Source organism: Caretta caretta, chromosome 27, assembly GCF_965140235.1.
Source record: "Caretta caretta isolate rCarCar2 chromosome 27, rCarCar1.hap1, whole genome shotgun sequence".
NCBI classification, from domain to species: Eukaryota; Metazoa; Chordata; order Testudines; family Cheloniidae; genus Caretta; species Caretta caretta.
The window spans coordinates 6,661,540-6,678,556 of record NC_134232.1 but is presented as its reverse complement, the minus strand read 5'-3'; the positions used below and the strand labels follow the sequence as shown (position 1 = coordinate 6,678,556).

Below are 17,017 nucleotides of genomic sequence, written 5' to 3'. Positions count from 1 at the left end.
TTTTTTTTGCAACAGCATTGCATTGCTGACTCATATTAAGGTTGTGATCTACCACAACTCTCAGATCCTTCTCAGCAGTGCTCCTTCCAAGCCAGTTTTCCCCCATTCTGCATTGTACATTTGGTTTTTCTTCCCTAAGTGTGGCACCTTACTGTTGTCTTTGCTGAATTTCATTTCGTTGTCTGTAGCCCCGTTCTATAATTTATCAAGATCCCTCTGAATTTTAGCTCTACCCTCCAAAGTATTGGCAACACCTCCCCCCTCTCCCCCTAGCTTTGTGTCATCTGCAAACTTGATAAGCATGCTCTCTATATCTACATCCAGGTCATTTAATCAATTCCTGAAGGTGAATGCCTGGCTGAGACGATGGTATCGCCAGGAGGGCTTCAGCTTCATTGACCACAGGATGCTGTTCCAGGAAGAAGGACTGCTAAGCAGAGATGGCGTCCACCTATCAAGGAAGGGGAAGAGCATATTTGGACAAAGACTGGCTAACCTAGTGAGGAGGGCTTTAAACTAGGTTCATAGGGGGGAGGTGACCAAACTTGGACAAGTTACATGTTTTCAAGTCACCAGGGCCTGATGAAATGCATCCTAGAATACTCAAGGAGCTGACTGAGCCATTAGCAACTATCTTTGAGAAATCATGGAAGACGGGAGAGATTCGAGAAGACTGGAAGGGGGCAAATATAGTGCCCATATATAAAAAGGGAAATAAAGACAACCCAGGGAATTACAGACCAGTCAGCTTAACTTCTGTACCCGGAAAGATAATGGCACAAATAATTAAGCAGTCAATTTTCAAACATATAGAAGATAATAAGGTGATAAGTAACAGTCAGCATGGATTTGCAAAAAACAAATCTTGTCAAATGAAGCAGATAGCTTTCTTTGACACAGTAACAAGACTGTGGATGGGGGGGAAGCGGTAGATGTGGTATATCTTGACTTTAGTAACGCTTTTGATACTGTCTCACATGACGTTCACATAAACAAACTAGGGAAATTCAACCTAGATGGAGCTACTATAAGGTGGATGCAAAACTGGTTGGAAAACCGTTCCCACAGTAGTTATCGGTGGTTCACAGTCATGGTGGAAGGGCATAACGAGTGGGTCCCGCAGGGATCAGTTCTGGGTCCGGTTCTGTTCAATATCTTCATCAATGATTTAGATAACAGCACATTTATAAAGTTTGCAGACGAAACCAAGCTGGAAGGGGTTGCAAGTGCTTTGGAGGATAGGATTAAAATTCAAAATGATCTGGATAAACTGGAGAAATGGTCTGAAGTAAATAGGATGAAATTCAATAAGGGCAAATGCAAAGTACTCCACTTAGGAAGGATTAATCAGCTGCACACATACAAAATGGGAAATGACTGCCTAGGAAGGAGTACTGCAAAAAGGGATCTGGGGGTCATAATGGACCACGAGCAAAATATGAGTCAATAGTATAATGCTGTTGCAAAAAAAGCTAATATTCTGGGATGTATTAGCAGGAGTGTTGTAAGCAAGCACAAGAAGTAATTCTTCTGCTCTACTCTGCACTGATTAGTCCTCAACTGGAGTACTGTATCCAGTTCTGGGTGCCACATTTCAGGAAGGAAGTGGACAAATTGGAGAGAGTCCAGAAAAGAGCAACAAAAATGATTAAAAAAAGAAAAGGAGTACTTGTGGCACCTTAGAGACTAACCAATTTATTTGAGCATGAGCTTTCGTGAGCTACAGCTCACTTCATCAGATGCATACCGTGGAAACTGCAGCAGACTTTATATACACACAGAGAATATGAAACAATACCTCCTCCCACCCCACTGTCCTGCTGGTAATAGCTTATCTAAATGGCCCACCTGATGATCACTTTAGATAAGCTATTACCAGCAGGACAGTGGGGTGGGAGGAGGTATTGTTTCATATTCTCTGTGTGTATATAAAGTCTGCTGCAGTTTCCACGGTATGCATCTGATGAAGTGAGCTGTAGCTCACGAAAGCTCATGCTCAAATAAATTGGTTAGTCTCTAAGGTGCCACAAGTACTCCTTTTCTTTTTGCGAATACAGACTAACACGGCTGTTACTCAGAAACCTAAAAATGATTAAAGATCTAGAAAACATGATCTATGAGGGAAGACTGAAAAAAATTGAGTTTGTTTAGTCTGTAAACAAGAAGACTGAGAGGGGACACGATAACAGTTTTCAAGTATGTAAAAGGTTGTTACAAGGAGGAGGAAGAAAATTTGTTTTTCTTAACCTCTGAGGATAGGACAAGAAGCAATGGGTTTAAATTGCAGCAAGGGAGGTTTAGGTTGGACATTAGGAAAAACCAGGGTGGTTAAACACTGGAATAAATTGCCTACAGAGGTTGTTGAATCTCCATCACTGGAGACTTTTAAGAGCAGATTAAACAAACACCTGTCAGGAATAGTCTAGATAATTAGTCCTGACAAAAGTGCAGGGGAGTGGGCTAGATGACCTCTCAAGGTCCCTTCCAGTTCTATGATTCTATGTTAAACACCACCACACTGAGAACAGATCCTTGTGGAACCCCTTGAGAACTCCCTCTAACAATTAATGGAATGATGTTGGATTGCTCTTTGTTTGCAGTTGTTTAACCAACTGTGTATTCACTTAATGGTAGTTCTGTCGAGCCCGCATTTCTCTAGAATGTCATGTGGGACTGTGTCAAAAGCATTGGTGAAGTTCAGACATATTACGTCCACCGCATTCCCCCATCCACCAGATCAGTTACCCTGTCAAAGAAGGAAATCAAGCTGGTTTGGCATGATGATGATTCTATGACTCTGGTTGCAGAGAAGGTTTTGGTGCAGGAGCAATTGCAGCATGTCCTGAGGCTGTACTCAGAGGAGCTTTTGGATGCCACCCCTGAGGAATGGCTCACTGTGGAAATAGCAGCAGAAACAGAAAAGGCTGAAGCTGCCCCAGAGTCTGGTAAGTTTCTGGCTCCAATTTAATGTTTATTAATATAGGAGTGGAAAGGACTTCTATTCTATGAACCAGTGCAAAAGTTATTACAAGCCCTGGGTAGCAGCATGTATCCACCAATGGCAGATGTATACCAGCACCTTTGTGTCCCTGCATCCACCCCCCATGTGGACTTGAAAATAGAGACTGGGAAATGCAAACAGTAAAAAAAGAATTTAAAAGTGAATGTTTCCTGGAAAGGTACACATTTTTGCTCAGGCATTCTTGTTTGTTAAAAATAAGAACGTTATAATACCAGCCCTGTAACTACAACACTCTGAAATCACTCAATAGTGTAAAAAGCTGCCTGAAAACATTGACCTGGCAGCCCAAGCTCAAGTTGTTCCACAATTTGAAGGTGGGGGGGAGGACCAGCTGTGATTTTTAACTTACCATTGTCTCTGCGCTTCTTTCACTGCGATTAACCTGGCTGTGTACAAGCAGTTTCTGCGGTCTGAAGCATCCCTCTCACAATATACCGAAGTTCAGTTTTTAAAAACAACGTTTTTTGTCCTTGAAATTCCACAAGGATTTTTTCTGTGATCCTGCACTGAGCTATTGGAGAAAACAACTCCTTTTGTCTTGGCTTGTCTTATTCCAGGTCCCTAAACCTCTCCAGGCTGCAGGATCTATGCAGCTCACCCACACTGCAGCAGAAGCCTGGGCCTCTCTTCTTCTGTGGATAAATATGGCAGATTCTTTTGACCAACCATTCACCGGAATGCTTTGAGTAAGCTATATACCTCAACATAAAAACTTCACAGCAATGCTGAAGTTGCAGAAGCGCTACAACAGAAACTCACTAATTTTCACTAATGACTGAGGACCATACTGCCCCCTTTCACAGAAATCTGGGAGGAAGAAATACTCCATTAAGTTCACTTCATAGAGTTTTCATAAATTTGTCTTCCATTGGGGGGGGGAGGGGGGAAGAGAACACAGATTTAGGATGTCACTACTATTCCTCCTTTCAGCCCTACAGAACTTGAAGATGAAGTAGGAAGGAAGTTTGCCTCCACCCTTCCACTCGCTTGGAGGACAATTCAAAGAGAAGATACACATTATTTGCTCTTACAGTTATAAACTGGCATCAACAGAAAGAGCGAATGTAGTAGCTCTAATATGGCCCAACATAGTGTAATCAAAAATCCTAATCAAATGGTTCTTTGATAGTTGATGTGAAATTAGTTTACAAGAATGGGACTACTTGTGGTGCAAAATAAAGATTATTCACATAAACCAGAGCTTCCAGGATTGGACCCTAGTTTCGGATTTATGCCATTTTATCTAATTATTCCTTATTAAATATGAACAGAATAGCAGTGTGTAACAAATTACTCCCAATCTTAGAAATTATGAATAAAGGATGTACTATAAAACACCCTTTCAATTCAACACTGACTGTCAATTTTAACTTCAGCCCTGACACCACAATACCACTAGTCTACTCTAAACCACAGTTTTTCAGCCAAAAATGTGTCCTTCCCATAAACAGTGAATAAGTGACAACTACTGGACAGTAATAACTGGAACGTCAACAAGCATGATTCATCTTATATTTTTTCATTACTTTTATCAATTTGAGAACGTATACTACTCTATTACATAATTCCCCAGCCATTAGCTCACACAATATCATTCCTATTCAGAACTAAGGTCCCAAGATGTATGCATGTACATAACTATATGCACATGAGCAGTCCCACTGAACTCAACAGGATTACTCATGTGCTTAAAAGTTAAGTAGGGGCGTACATCTAGGCAAGATCAGGACCTACAGGTCACTGCTTGTGGTTGCTACTCATTTGGTAAAACGATGCTTCTGAATTTTCAGAGCCATGCCAACAAGTAGCAGGGAAAAAGAGGGAGGAGGGGAGGCACTGTCAAATATTTAAGGGCCAAAATATAGCCTATCTGGTAGGAAATCCCTTTCTCTTCAAGAGCCAAAATATCCTTTTTAATATCAAATGTCTTACTGTGGTGGTGGATTTTAAACAAAGGCTTGCTTTATGTAGAACATACACAAAACCAGTACATTCTGCTGAATCTATAGTAGTCGACTATATTCCTAGGAGTGGAATATTCATTCCACTGAAATTATGCACTCTCTCAAATGTGGCACAAAAACCAAGTGGCTTCTAAGTTAGAGGTATTTATTTTATTTTTATACCATTATTGAGGAGAGTGCAAGACTATAAAGTCTGTTTTCTTAAAGATTTATAAATTAAAATTTGATTTTAAAAATGCACTATACTCAGTGTTTGTTTGTCTACCAGCATAAAAAGAAACATGTTTATTTCAGGCTGCATTAGAAACATGCAATAATAAATGCTGGCCAAATAGAAAGCCAAAGTAGCTAGTGAAGTATTTTAAACTATAAGTCTTCTAAAAAGGTATTGCAAACAAGAGGTTTTAAAAATTAAAGATTTCTTTATTTTAAAAAAAATAACTTCATAGTATCGCTTGAACACACAGAAATTTGTCACAAGACCCAGTAAAACCAGCATTGTTCTTCCATTAGAATTATATGTCTAATATAGCTCTAGAAGAGCAAATTGGATTCTCCTCTGGCTTATAAGCCAATTACGCCTGGGTGAATTCTGTACTACAGCACATGTGCAGAGTTCATGTCCCACACAGAAAAAAAATTTTCTCCGCAGAAAATACATTCATCCAGAAAAGTGCTGCAGTTATGTCTTTCACCCACCAGCAGCTGCTGTGGCACCAGAACAGAGAGCAGTCATTCCTGGTTGGAAGCAGCCCCAGCTGTGGATATGGAAGAGAAGAGGCTGCGAGAAGAGGCTGCGTTCCTCACAGCACTCTGCCCAGGAGGCCAGGGGATGTGGCATGGCATATAGATGGACGGACAACGTAGGGCACATGAGGCTGCTGAGGGTCATAGACTGGGGTTCAAAAGAGCTAGTGTGGAGGGGACAGTCTGGGGCAGGAGCTGAATGGGATTGAGGGTGCAGGGACACAAGGGAATAGGGGCAGATGTGCCTGACTGAATGTGAGAGTCTAGGGGTCAGTCAAAAAAAAAAAAAAAAAAAAAAAAGTTCCATACTTCTCCAACCCACATGCAATAACTCTCCAAGTTCACACCCATGCTCCTTCACCACAATTACTTCCCTTTTCCTCAGCTCCTCCATTATGCCTGATTCCCCCAAGCCTTTGAACTGCTTCTGAGGAGTGCAGGAAATACGTTTCTGTATTGTAGTTTAAATTAATTATTACTCAAAGTTCTGCAGTAATATGACTAGTAAGGAATCTATTTGTCAAAAAACATTTCCTAATTTTTTTGTCGTCCATATTGTTACAGACATACTTGCTGACAGGTATTTTGAAATACATTACCAAAATAATTGAATCTTGCATGAGTATCTTGTATTATTTTGACAAATAAAATATGCAGAATTTTAAAATATTGTGCGCAAAAATTTTAATTTTTTGGTGGAGAAGACCCCCCAGGAGTAATCAACAAAATTGAGACATCTGATCCTGAAATCAGATCATTGTGTAAGAATGCACACACATGGAGTCCCACTGTATTCAATGGGGTTCTGCATGGGCACCTGGGTCCTCTCATTTCTCCCTCTTCCTTCATATGAATCCAATGTAGATTTCATATTTAAAGTGGTTGATTTTGGGGGGTTTTTTTTAACCAAAATTTTATTTTATTTTAAAACAAATTTTATTAAAAGATCACAAAAGGAAAAAGACTAGGACAGCTCCATATGATGTGATTATTTTATAAACTTTTTAAACAAGCTCTAACAAGTTCATAATATGCTACAGCTTCACAACCTATTTTATAAGGCCCCAATCCTGCAAACATTTACATAAGTAGTTAATTTTACATATTGACTTCCGTGAGTCTACACACATATCTGAAGCATTTCCGTGTTTGCAAGATGAAAGCCTAATAATTTGCAAAAGACAGAACCTAGCTCTGTGGGCTCAATCTTGCTCCCACTGACTTCAGTGATTGAACACCTGGCCTGGCATGACTATGTTGCTCTTAGGCCTTTAAACAGCACTTTTAAAGAAGTTTTTATACATTCCTTTTTTTCAAATAAAAACAAACATCAAAAGATGGGACACAATCTCGGAAAAATGATAAATTTTATCATAATGGTTATAAACCATAGTATCAGTAACACTGTGGAGTTTGCAAAAAGAAAAGGAGTACTTGTGGCACCTTAGAGACTAACCAATTTATTTGAGCATGAGCTTTCGTGAGCTACAGCTCACTTCATCGGATGCATGCCGTGGAAACTGCAGAGACTAACCAATTTATTTGAGCATGAGCTTTCGTGAGCTACAGTTCACTTCATCGGATGCATACCGTGGAAACTGCAGCAGACATCTGCTGCAGTTTCCACGGTATGCATCCGATGAAGTGAGCTGTAGCTCACGAAAGCTCATGCTCAAATAAATTGGTTAGTCTCTAAGGTGCCACAAGTACCCCTTTTCTTTTTGCGAATACAGACTAACACGGCTGTTACTCTGAAACTGTGGAGTTTGAGTATTCTGGATACCACACTGAGCATAAGCAATACACACTGTTATGGAAAGGCAGTTACCGCACACATTAAGGTGATACTTAAGGACACATTTTCAAAGCTTTAGGAATGGATTGTTAGTCTCTAAGGTGCCACAAGTACTCCTTTTCTTTTTGGGAATGGATTTAGCCACGCAGCTCTCTTTGATGCTAATAAAAGTCACACAGTTAACTCCTCCTGTATTACTCTGAAAATCTAAACCCAAAACCTGTTTTGCAAAAGAAAAAACAACACTTACACCCTTTGAGGAATTTAAAAGCAACCTTTTTTCATTTTCAGACCCCTAAAAAATTTCAAATGCACATGCAGACCCCTTTGGAAATCTTATGCATAGTCTGCAGACCCCCAAGGGTCCACGAACCACAGGTGGAAAACTACTGCTTTTAAACACACAAGTAGTCACGTTGACTTCAATGGACGTATTTGCACACAACGTTAAATATGTTTGTAAGTTTTTGCAGAATAGAGACCTTACTTTAGAAAAACTTCATTGACTATAGTGGACATATTGATGGACCTTTAGCCACAGTAATGTGTATGGCTCATTATTCAAAAGCTATACACACTTATTTCCTAGTAATCTGAAACTTTAAAAGGCTCTAATTGGGTGTATTTAATACTCATTTACAGAAATATGAGATCCATTGTAACCTGGTTCACAGTACATCAATCACTTAAAAAGACAATGTCATGAGTTCTAGTGGTAGCAAATGCAAAATATGGAAGGCAAAAAGGCAGATAGGAATGGCTATAGAGGGAAAGCCAAGCAGTCACTAAAGGTATTGAGTTTATTTTCTAAGCACTGTATTAACTCAACTTCACTATCATATATAGAACATTGTACAGGAAAGTAGTAATAATAAATCTAAATTTTTACACGCAAAATTCTAACCTTCCTTGCACCCTGAAGAGCAGGCTACAGCACTCCTCTGAGCGCTACGTGGAGTGTGGATGACAAGTTTTGGGAGTGTGTATAGCTTCTTGTGTATATGTTGCCTTTGGTGTCTGGTAGTAAGGGAAGCAAACGCAGTATTATTTACTGAGGCTCTTTTAGGAGCAGCAATAAAGAGTAGAGTACTGCACAGTGTGCTTGTCACCAGCCCCCAAGACACCCTATCTACAGCAAATAAGATAGCTCAAGGACCCTTTACTCAGGCATTACCACTCCACTCTTTCCAGAAACTCTCATTCACAAGCCCACAACAAACCACAACAGCCAATATAAAACAGCTTTATAATTGACTTGCCTATAAATCTTACATTTCATTTTATATACACACACACACAGTGGTGTGGTGTCTTTTGTCACTCTAGTAAGAAATTCTAGTGTGGATATAACTGGCAATTCTCTTAAAAACAGATGTTCTTGGCAAAATGCACTCACTTTATTCGCTTGTCTTTACATTTTCACTTCAGGAGATTTTTTTTTTTTGAAGGTTTATGGTTTTCCTTTCATTTTTCATCCGAACGCTAGTGCTTCAGATCCATCGTTCCAGGCTCCACCTGGGAAATGCTGCAAGCAGGATTCCATGGACATCTTTCCATGTTGTTGTTCTCCCCCTCACTCAATTTCATCCTTGCTACAATACACTGAACAGACACATATCTATGTTCCACTTCCCAAAGAGTATTAACTAACCATTTCAGCTCCTATTACTGAACTCCACCAGATCAAAAATATTTGATCAGCATATTTTGTTTCATTTTCCTTATACTAGTTATTTTTATCTGTGTAAAAAGACACAAACATACAGTTCCCTCACAGCTGGATTACCATATTACATTTCTTCCTGAACTTCCACTCAGAAACGGGTGTTAGACCCTCTTTTTCCCTGGTAAAACAAACACGTAATAGAAACTCTCTCATATCTCATTTCTTTTTACATTTTAGCCTCCAACAATCAACCCAAGAACATCAGTAATAAAAAAAAATTCTGCTGTATTTCTCAATTTGCTCCATACTTTTTATCTTTATTCACACTGTCGGAAGGGTAGGAAAGGAAGATATTTAACCTTTGTTTTCCTTGCATAGCACACAAGTAACAGCTTTTTGTGTATGTTGTTTTAATGTGAATTCTCTCTGCAGCAGCAAAGTCTCTGGAAATAAAATACACCATCTTCTGACAGCCACTTTTTTTCCCTTTGTCTTTATTTTTCCTCCTTGCTTAAGGGGAGGTTTCTCTCATTGTATCATTATGGTTAAACCTATCAGCCTTTAAAATAAATGTATATCATTAAAGACCAACCTTATACCCATTCAATCTATTGTTTTAAGGACATTTAGTTGATATTTTAATTGGAAAAAATGTTCTTATTGATACCATTTTAGTAAATTAATCTTATTAGCCTAACACTTACTACACTACTTAAATATATAAATAACCACGAATTATTAATGTAAGCTTCAAATTATTGATTACAAATTGATATCACTGATCCAGTAGCCATCTATTTGTCAGAACTGGTACTACTGGTCCTCATAACATATTGAGCCAGTCTCCATACAAGAGGTGCAGTATCTGTGGAATTGACAGTCCCTCTTTATTTTGGTAGAAGGGATCCAGCCCCCATGTGATCAATTCGCTGTCAGTACCACACTATAAAGGTATTTTTGAACCAGTCCCTATTAATACAAATCTGTGTGCGTGTGCCATTTACCACCCCCATGGGCTCCCTGATGGATCTGGTCGCCAGTAGCGTCACTCCCATAGGTGCGAACAATGCGGTCCTTGTCAATACCATTTCAACCCAGTTATCAACGCACCCCCAGCGTGACTGACCCAGGCTCAGTCATATCAGCCCGTGCCTTTGCCATTGCCCCGCTCTCTGCGCTGCTAAGCCGGTCCCCCTCAAAAACGCCGGGAGCACCGCCAACCTCCTCCCCCACCCATGTGCTGCACAGTCTTTCCCCCCCACCCGGTGGGGGGGAGGGGGCGACTGACGCGATTTCCAGTCACACATCAATAACGATGTCGCCACACAGAGCCCGATATGTCACAGAGTATCGCGACACACACCCACCCCAATGGCTACGCCGCCAAGTCCCCGCACCCCTCCCGCCTCCGACGATGCCCACGCACCTCTTCCCCCCCCCCCCACTCCCATCGACACACACCGCCTAACCCCCTCCCCACACACACACACACACAGACCCCCCTCCTCGCCGCCTGGCCCCGGCGCCTCCCCCTCAGGATTCGCTGCCCTTACCTGGGGCGGCGGAGCGCGGGCTCCGACGTGAGGCTGCTCTCCGAGTCCGGGCACCTCCCTCTCACCACATCCCCTACGGCCCCCGGGAGCCTTCCCTGCTGGGGCGGCGGGCCGGGGACAGGGTGGCTGTTCTTACCCCTCACCGGCTCTCGCGCTCCACCGCAGCGGTTACCTCAGCCCCCCCGCCCCAATTATAAAACACCCCAAGGCTCACCCTCCCTCCTCCGGATCCCCTCCCCGCAGAGCGCGAGGGGGCGGGCGAGCGCGCGCGCGCGGTGTCCCAAAGGAGGGAGCAGCAGCCCCTTTGCGCCTCGCGCCTCTGGCCTCGCGCCCGCCCGGCGCGCGTCCGCGCAGCCAACTCGCCCCCGAGTCGCGCGCGAGAGAGCGAGCGCCGGCTCCCTTCTGGGCTCGCGCGCTCGGCTTGGGGAGGGGTCGGGGGGAGTGAGGAAGGAAGCTCAAGCTACGCCTCCCTCCCTCTCTCGCCCGTGCGCGAGCGAGGGCGCACGCGCTCTCCCAGCCTCTGTGTGTGTGTGTAATGCACGGGAGGTGAGCCGCGCGCGGACCAGGAGGGGTCTGGTTAATTATTCACGAGGGGCGTTACTATGCAAATCGGCGCTCCTCCCTGGCCCCGGCACCCTGCATAGCGTGCAGGAGGGACCAGTAATTCTTCAGGAAGGGCGGGGTTATGCAAAACAGGTCGTCCTTCACCTCCCTTCCATGCGTTGCTTTTGCACCTGGTTTCCATCTCTGTTCTGTATTCATAACTAGGGGGAAGGAGTTAATTTTTAATTAATTATATATTAAGTACCGCTATGATTATTGCATGTATTAGACCAAGGTCTCTATGAGTGAGTTGGGGGCTGGGCTGAAGAAGCACAGAAGACATAAGCAGGGAGCATGCAATATTAACCAAGAGGGGAGCTCGCAGCCTGCTCTGTGCACGCCTCTCATCTGAAGTAGGTGTAGCGTTGCATGATGTTCATGTCAAGTCAGCAGTATAACTTTTCCAGCAAGGAGGGGGTAGGTCTTTGAAGACAGGTCCACTTTCGGGATTTTCTTTTACGAAGAATTTGGGATTCTAGAATACTCTATCATGAAACCCACCTTTTTCTCTGTGTTACTATAGTGCATTCTTACTCCTTTCTCTCTGCAAAGGATTTATCTGTGCAAATGTGTGCGTGCAATGCATTACGCACGAAATACATACTTTCTGCAAGGTGGTTGGTTGTGCAGGGTTTGTTTTGTGGAATGCATTTGGGATGTATCTGGTGCATTTTTCCTACAATGCATTGGTCAGAGCTGCAACTGATACTGTCAAAAATTAGCTGCTACTGAACCAACAAAAGAAAAGGATGTGACTCAGGGGAAAGATTCCGGCTCCAGCAGAGGAGAGGGATTTTATAGAAGCAGGACCTGCACACAGTTTTTGGGTGAATTCTGTTTTAGGGGATAGAGCTTCAACAGCTTATATGTCCTTCAGCTCCTCCAAGAGGACAGAATGGGTTAAAGCTTTTTTCGTTTTAAACCCTGATTTTTGGAAAGAACGAGGGATGAATGGAGGAATTTTTCAGTGATGGCACTATTAGGCAGTGGAAATACAATAATTTCAACAGCTAAAAAATTATGTACAGCCAGAGGTGAAAGTAAGCCGGTACGGCATACCAGCAAGAGCCGGTGCGCCATAGTGGAACCAGCTTGCCCAGATGGCAATTTAAAGGCTGAGGGTAGCGGCGGCAGCGGGGCTCTGAAGGGGATTTAAAGGGCTGGGGCAATAGTGGCTGCCTGAGCCCTTTAAATGCCCGCTGGAGCCCTGCTGCCCTTAGCCCTGGGGTAGAGGTGGCAGGGCTCTGGCAGGGATTTAAAGGGCCGCAGGGCTCCAGCCACCGCTACCGCCCCGGGCCTTTAAATTCCCTCTGGAGCCCTGTTGCCAAAGCCCTAGGGTAGCAGTAGCGGCAGGGCTCCGGAAACAATTTAAAGGGCCAGGGAGGTAGCAGCGGCTGGAGCCCCGGAAACAATTTAGAGGGCCAGGGCGGTAGCAGCGGCTGGAGCCCCGGGGCCCTTTAACTCCCCGGCTGAGCCCTGCTGCCCAAGCCCTGGGGTAGTGGCGGTTTGGCTCCGTTGGGGATTTAAAGGGCTTGGGGCTCCAGCAGCCACTACCACAGCGGAGCCCCAAGCCCTTTAAAGCTCTGCCAGAACCCCGGGGTATCAGTGGCAGCCAGGAGTCCCCAGGGCTCCTCAGTGATTTAAAGGGCCTAGGGATTTAACGCCCTGCCCCTGCCGGTTGAGGCCACGCCCCCTGCTCAGGACTCTGGCATACCAGTAAGTCCTTTAACTTACTTTCACCCCTGTGTACAGCTCACTGTAAGTAGAGCCTTCCTTCTACCATATATAGGATGCTACTGGTTTATGTAAGACAACTATCCTACTGTAAAAACATCACATTTTATTTGGTGCCTGTTATTGATTCATAGATTCATAGATATTAAGGCCAGAAGGGACCATTATGATCATCTAGTCTGACCTCCTGCACAATGCAGGCCACAGAATTTCACCCACCACTCCTAAAAAAGACCTCACACCTATATCTGTGCTATTGAAGTCCTCAAATTGTAGTTTGAAGACCTCAAGGAGCAGAGAATCCTCCAGCAAGTGACCCGTGCCCCATGCTACAGAGGAAGGCGAAAAACCTCCAGGGCCTTCCAATCTGCCCTGGAGGAAAATTCCTTCCCGACCCCAAATATGGCGATCAGCTAAACCCTGAGCATATGGGCAAGATTCATCAGCCAGATACTACAGAAAATTCTTTCCCGGGTAACTTGGATCTTACCCCATCTAAAAACCCATCACAGGCCATTGGGCCTATTTACCATGAATATTTAATTACCAAAACCATGTTATCCCATCATACCATCTCCTCCATAAACTTATCGAGTTTAATCTTAAAGCAAGATAGATCTTTTGCCCCCACTACTTCCCTCGGAAGGCTATTCCAAAACTTCACTCCTCTGATGGTTAGAAACCTTCGTCTAATTTCTAATCTAAATTTCCTAGTGGCCAGTTTATATCCATTTGTTCTTGTGTCCACATTGGTACTGAGTTTAAATAATTCCTCTCCCTCTCTGGTATTTATCCCTCTGATATATTTATAGAGAGCAATCATATCTCCCCTCAACCTTCTTTTAGTTAGGCTAAACAAGCCAAGCTCCCTGAGTCTCCTTTCATAAGACAAGTTTTCCATTCCTCGGATCATCCCAGTAGCCCTTCTCTGTACCTGTTCCAGTTTGAATTCATCCTTCTTAAACATGGGAGACCAGAACTGCACACAGTATTCCAGGTGAGGTCTCACCAGTGCCTTATATAACGGTACTAAAACCTCCTTATCCCTACTGGAAATACCTCTCCTGATGCATCCCAAGATGACATTAGCTTTTTTCACAGCCATATCACATTGGCAGCTCATAGTCATCCTATGATCAACCAATACTCCAAGGTCCTTTTCCTCCTCCGTTACTTCTAGTTGATGCGTCCCTAGCTTATAACTAAAATTCTTGTTATTAATCCCTAAATGCATGACCTTACACTTCTCACTATTAAATTTCATCCTATTCCTATTACTCCAGTTTACAAGGTCATCCAGATCCTCCTGTAGGGTATCCCTGTCCTTCTCTAAATTAGCAATACCTCCCAGCTTTGTATCATCTGCAAACTTTATTAGCACACTCCCACTTTTTGTGCCCAGGTCAGTAATAAAAAGATTAAATAAGATTGGTCCCAAAACTGATCCTTGAGGAACTCCACTGGTAACCTCCCTCCAACTTGACAGTTCACCTTTCAGTAGGACCCGTTGTAGTCTCCCCTTTAACCAATTCCCTATCCACCTTTCAATTTTCCTATTGATGCCCATCTTATCCAATTTAACTAATAATTCCCCATGTGGCACAGTATCAAACGCTTTACTAAAATCTAAGTAAATTAGATCCACTGCGTTTCCTTTATCTAAAAAATCTGTTACTCTCTCAAAGAAGGAGATCAGGTTGGTTTGGCACGATCTACCTTTTGTAAAACCATGTTGTATTTTGTCCCATTTACCATTGACTTCAATGTCCTTAACTACCTTCTCCTTCAAAATTTTTTCCAAGACCTTGCATACTACAGATGTCAAACTAACAGGCCTATAATTACTTGGATCACTTTTTTTCCCTTTCTTAAAAATAGGAACTATGTTAGCAATTCTCCAATCATACGGTACAACCCCTGAGTTTACAGATTCATTAAAAATTCTTGCTAATGGGCTTGCAATTTCTTGTGCCAATTCTTTTAATATTCTTGGATGAAGATTATCTGGGCCCCCCGATTTAGTCCCATTAAGCTGTTTGAGTTTCGCTTCTACCTCAGATATGGTGATGTCTACCTCCATATCCTCATTCCCATTTATCATGCTACCATTATCCCTAAGATCCTCTTTAGTCTTATTAAAGACTGAGGCAAAGTATTTGTTTAGATATTGGGCCATGCCTAGATTATCCTTGACCTCCACTCCATCCTCAGTTTTTAGCGGTCCCACTTCTTCTTTCTTTGTTTTCTTCCTATTTATATGACTATAGAACCTTTTTCTATTGGTTTTAATTCCCTTTGCAAGGTCCAACTCTACTTGACTTTTAGCCTGTCTCACTTTATCCCTACATATTCTGACCTCAATAAGGTAGCTTTCCTTACTGATCCCTCCCTTCTTCCACTCCCTATATGCTTTCTGCTTTTTCTTAATTACCTCTCTAAGATGCTTGCTCATCCAGCTTGGTCTACAACTCCTGCCTATGAATTTTTTCCCCTTTCTTGGGATGCAGGCTTCCGATAGCTTCTGCAGCTTTAATTTAAAATAATCCCAGGCCTCCTCTACCTTTAAACCCATAAATTCTTCAGTCCAATCCACTTCCCTAACTAATTTCCTTAATTTTTGAAAGTCAGCCCTTTTGAAATCAAAAACCCTAGTTGCAGATTTATTTTTGTTAATCCTTCCATTCAGTTTGAACTGAATTAGCTCATGATCACTTGAGCCAAGATTATCCCCTACCACCATTTCCTCTATGAGGTCCTCATTACTCACCAAGACCAAATCTAAAATGGCATCCCCTCTAGTCGGTTCAGCAACTACTTGCTGAAGGAATCCATCAGCTATCGCATCTAGGAAAATCTGAGCCCTATTATTATTACTAGCACTCGTCCTCCAGTCTATATCTGGGAAGTTAAAGTCTCCCATGATCACACAGTTTCCATTAGTATTTACTTTATTAAAAACATTAAAAAGGGCTCTATCCATATCCAAATTAGATCCCGGCGGTCTATAGCACACCCCAAGCACTATCCCAGGGGAGGCTCTAATAGTTTTCTTCCCCAATTTAATTGTTGCCCAGACAGACTCAGTCATATCCATTTCATCGCTTCTTATTTCTTTACATTCTATCTCATCATTGATATACAGTGCTACTCCACCACCTTTACCTTTATTTCGGTCTTTCCTAAACAGCACATACCCTTCAATACCTGTAGCCCAGTCATGACTACTATTCCACCAGGTCTCTGTTATACCTATAATATCTGGTTTCACTTCCTGCACCAGTAACTCTAGTTCCTCCATTTTATTACCTAGGCTCCTTGCATTAGTGTACAAACATCTTAATTTTTGCTGTTTGGCCTCACTCACATTCTGTACCCTATTAGGCACGGTTATTTTACTACCAGTATAACCTATTAGACTTGTATCTACACTGCCCTTCCTCCTACCTACAGCTGTATCCACTCTTACTTCATTTTCTTTCCACTCTATGCTAAATTCTGGCGTGGAGATTACCTGGACATCTCCCAACCATCTCCCCCAAATTCCTAGTTTAAAGCTCTCTTAATCAGTTGTGCCAACCTCCATCCTAGAAGTCTATTTCCTTCCCTACTCAGATGAAGTCCATCCCGAGAGAACTGTCCTCTATCCATGAATGCCTCCCAATGACCATACATCCCAAAGCCCTCCTTATAGCACCACTGCCTAAGCCATCTATTGATAGTCATAATCTTGTCACACCTTTGTTGCCCTTCTCTAGGAACAGGCAGAATCCCACTAAAGATCACCTGAGCCTCAATTTCCTTAAGCGTCCTCCCCAGCCTAGCATAGTCTCCCTTAATACTTTCCAGCGAGAATCTAGCCGTATCATTTGTTCCCACATGAAGGATAATTAGGGGATTCTTTCCCGCTCCCTTTAGAATCCTTTTCAACCTCAG

General features: G+C 42.7%; 1 protein-coding gene across 9 annotated transcripts in view; it reads right to left on the bottom strand.

Annotated features, from left to right (window-relative positions):
* Window positions 1–10,952, bottom strand: part of TANC2 (tetratricopeptide repeat, ankyrin repeat and coiled-coil containing 2) — a 713,825-nt gene extending 702,873 nt beyond the window's left edge. For 5 of the 9 annotated variants that reach the window (XM_048830451.2, XM_048830452.2, XM_048830456.2 and 2 more), the window contains exon 1: window positions 10,748–10,952. The gene's annotated coding sequence lies outside the window, so the exon portion shown is untranslated. The remainder of the gene's footprint in view (window positions 1–10,747) is intronic. The other 4 variants (XM_048830453.2, XM_048830454.2, XM_075123670.1 and 1 more) reach the window with 1 other exon arrangement.
* Window positions 10,953–17,017: the final 6,065 nt, after the last annotated feature.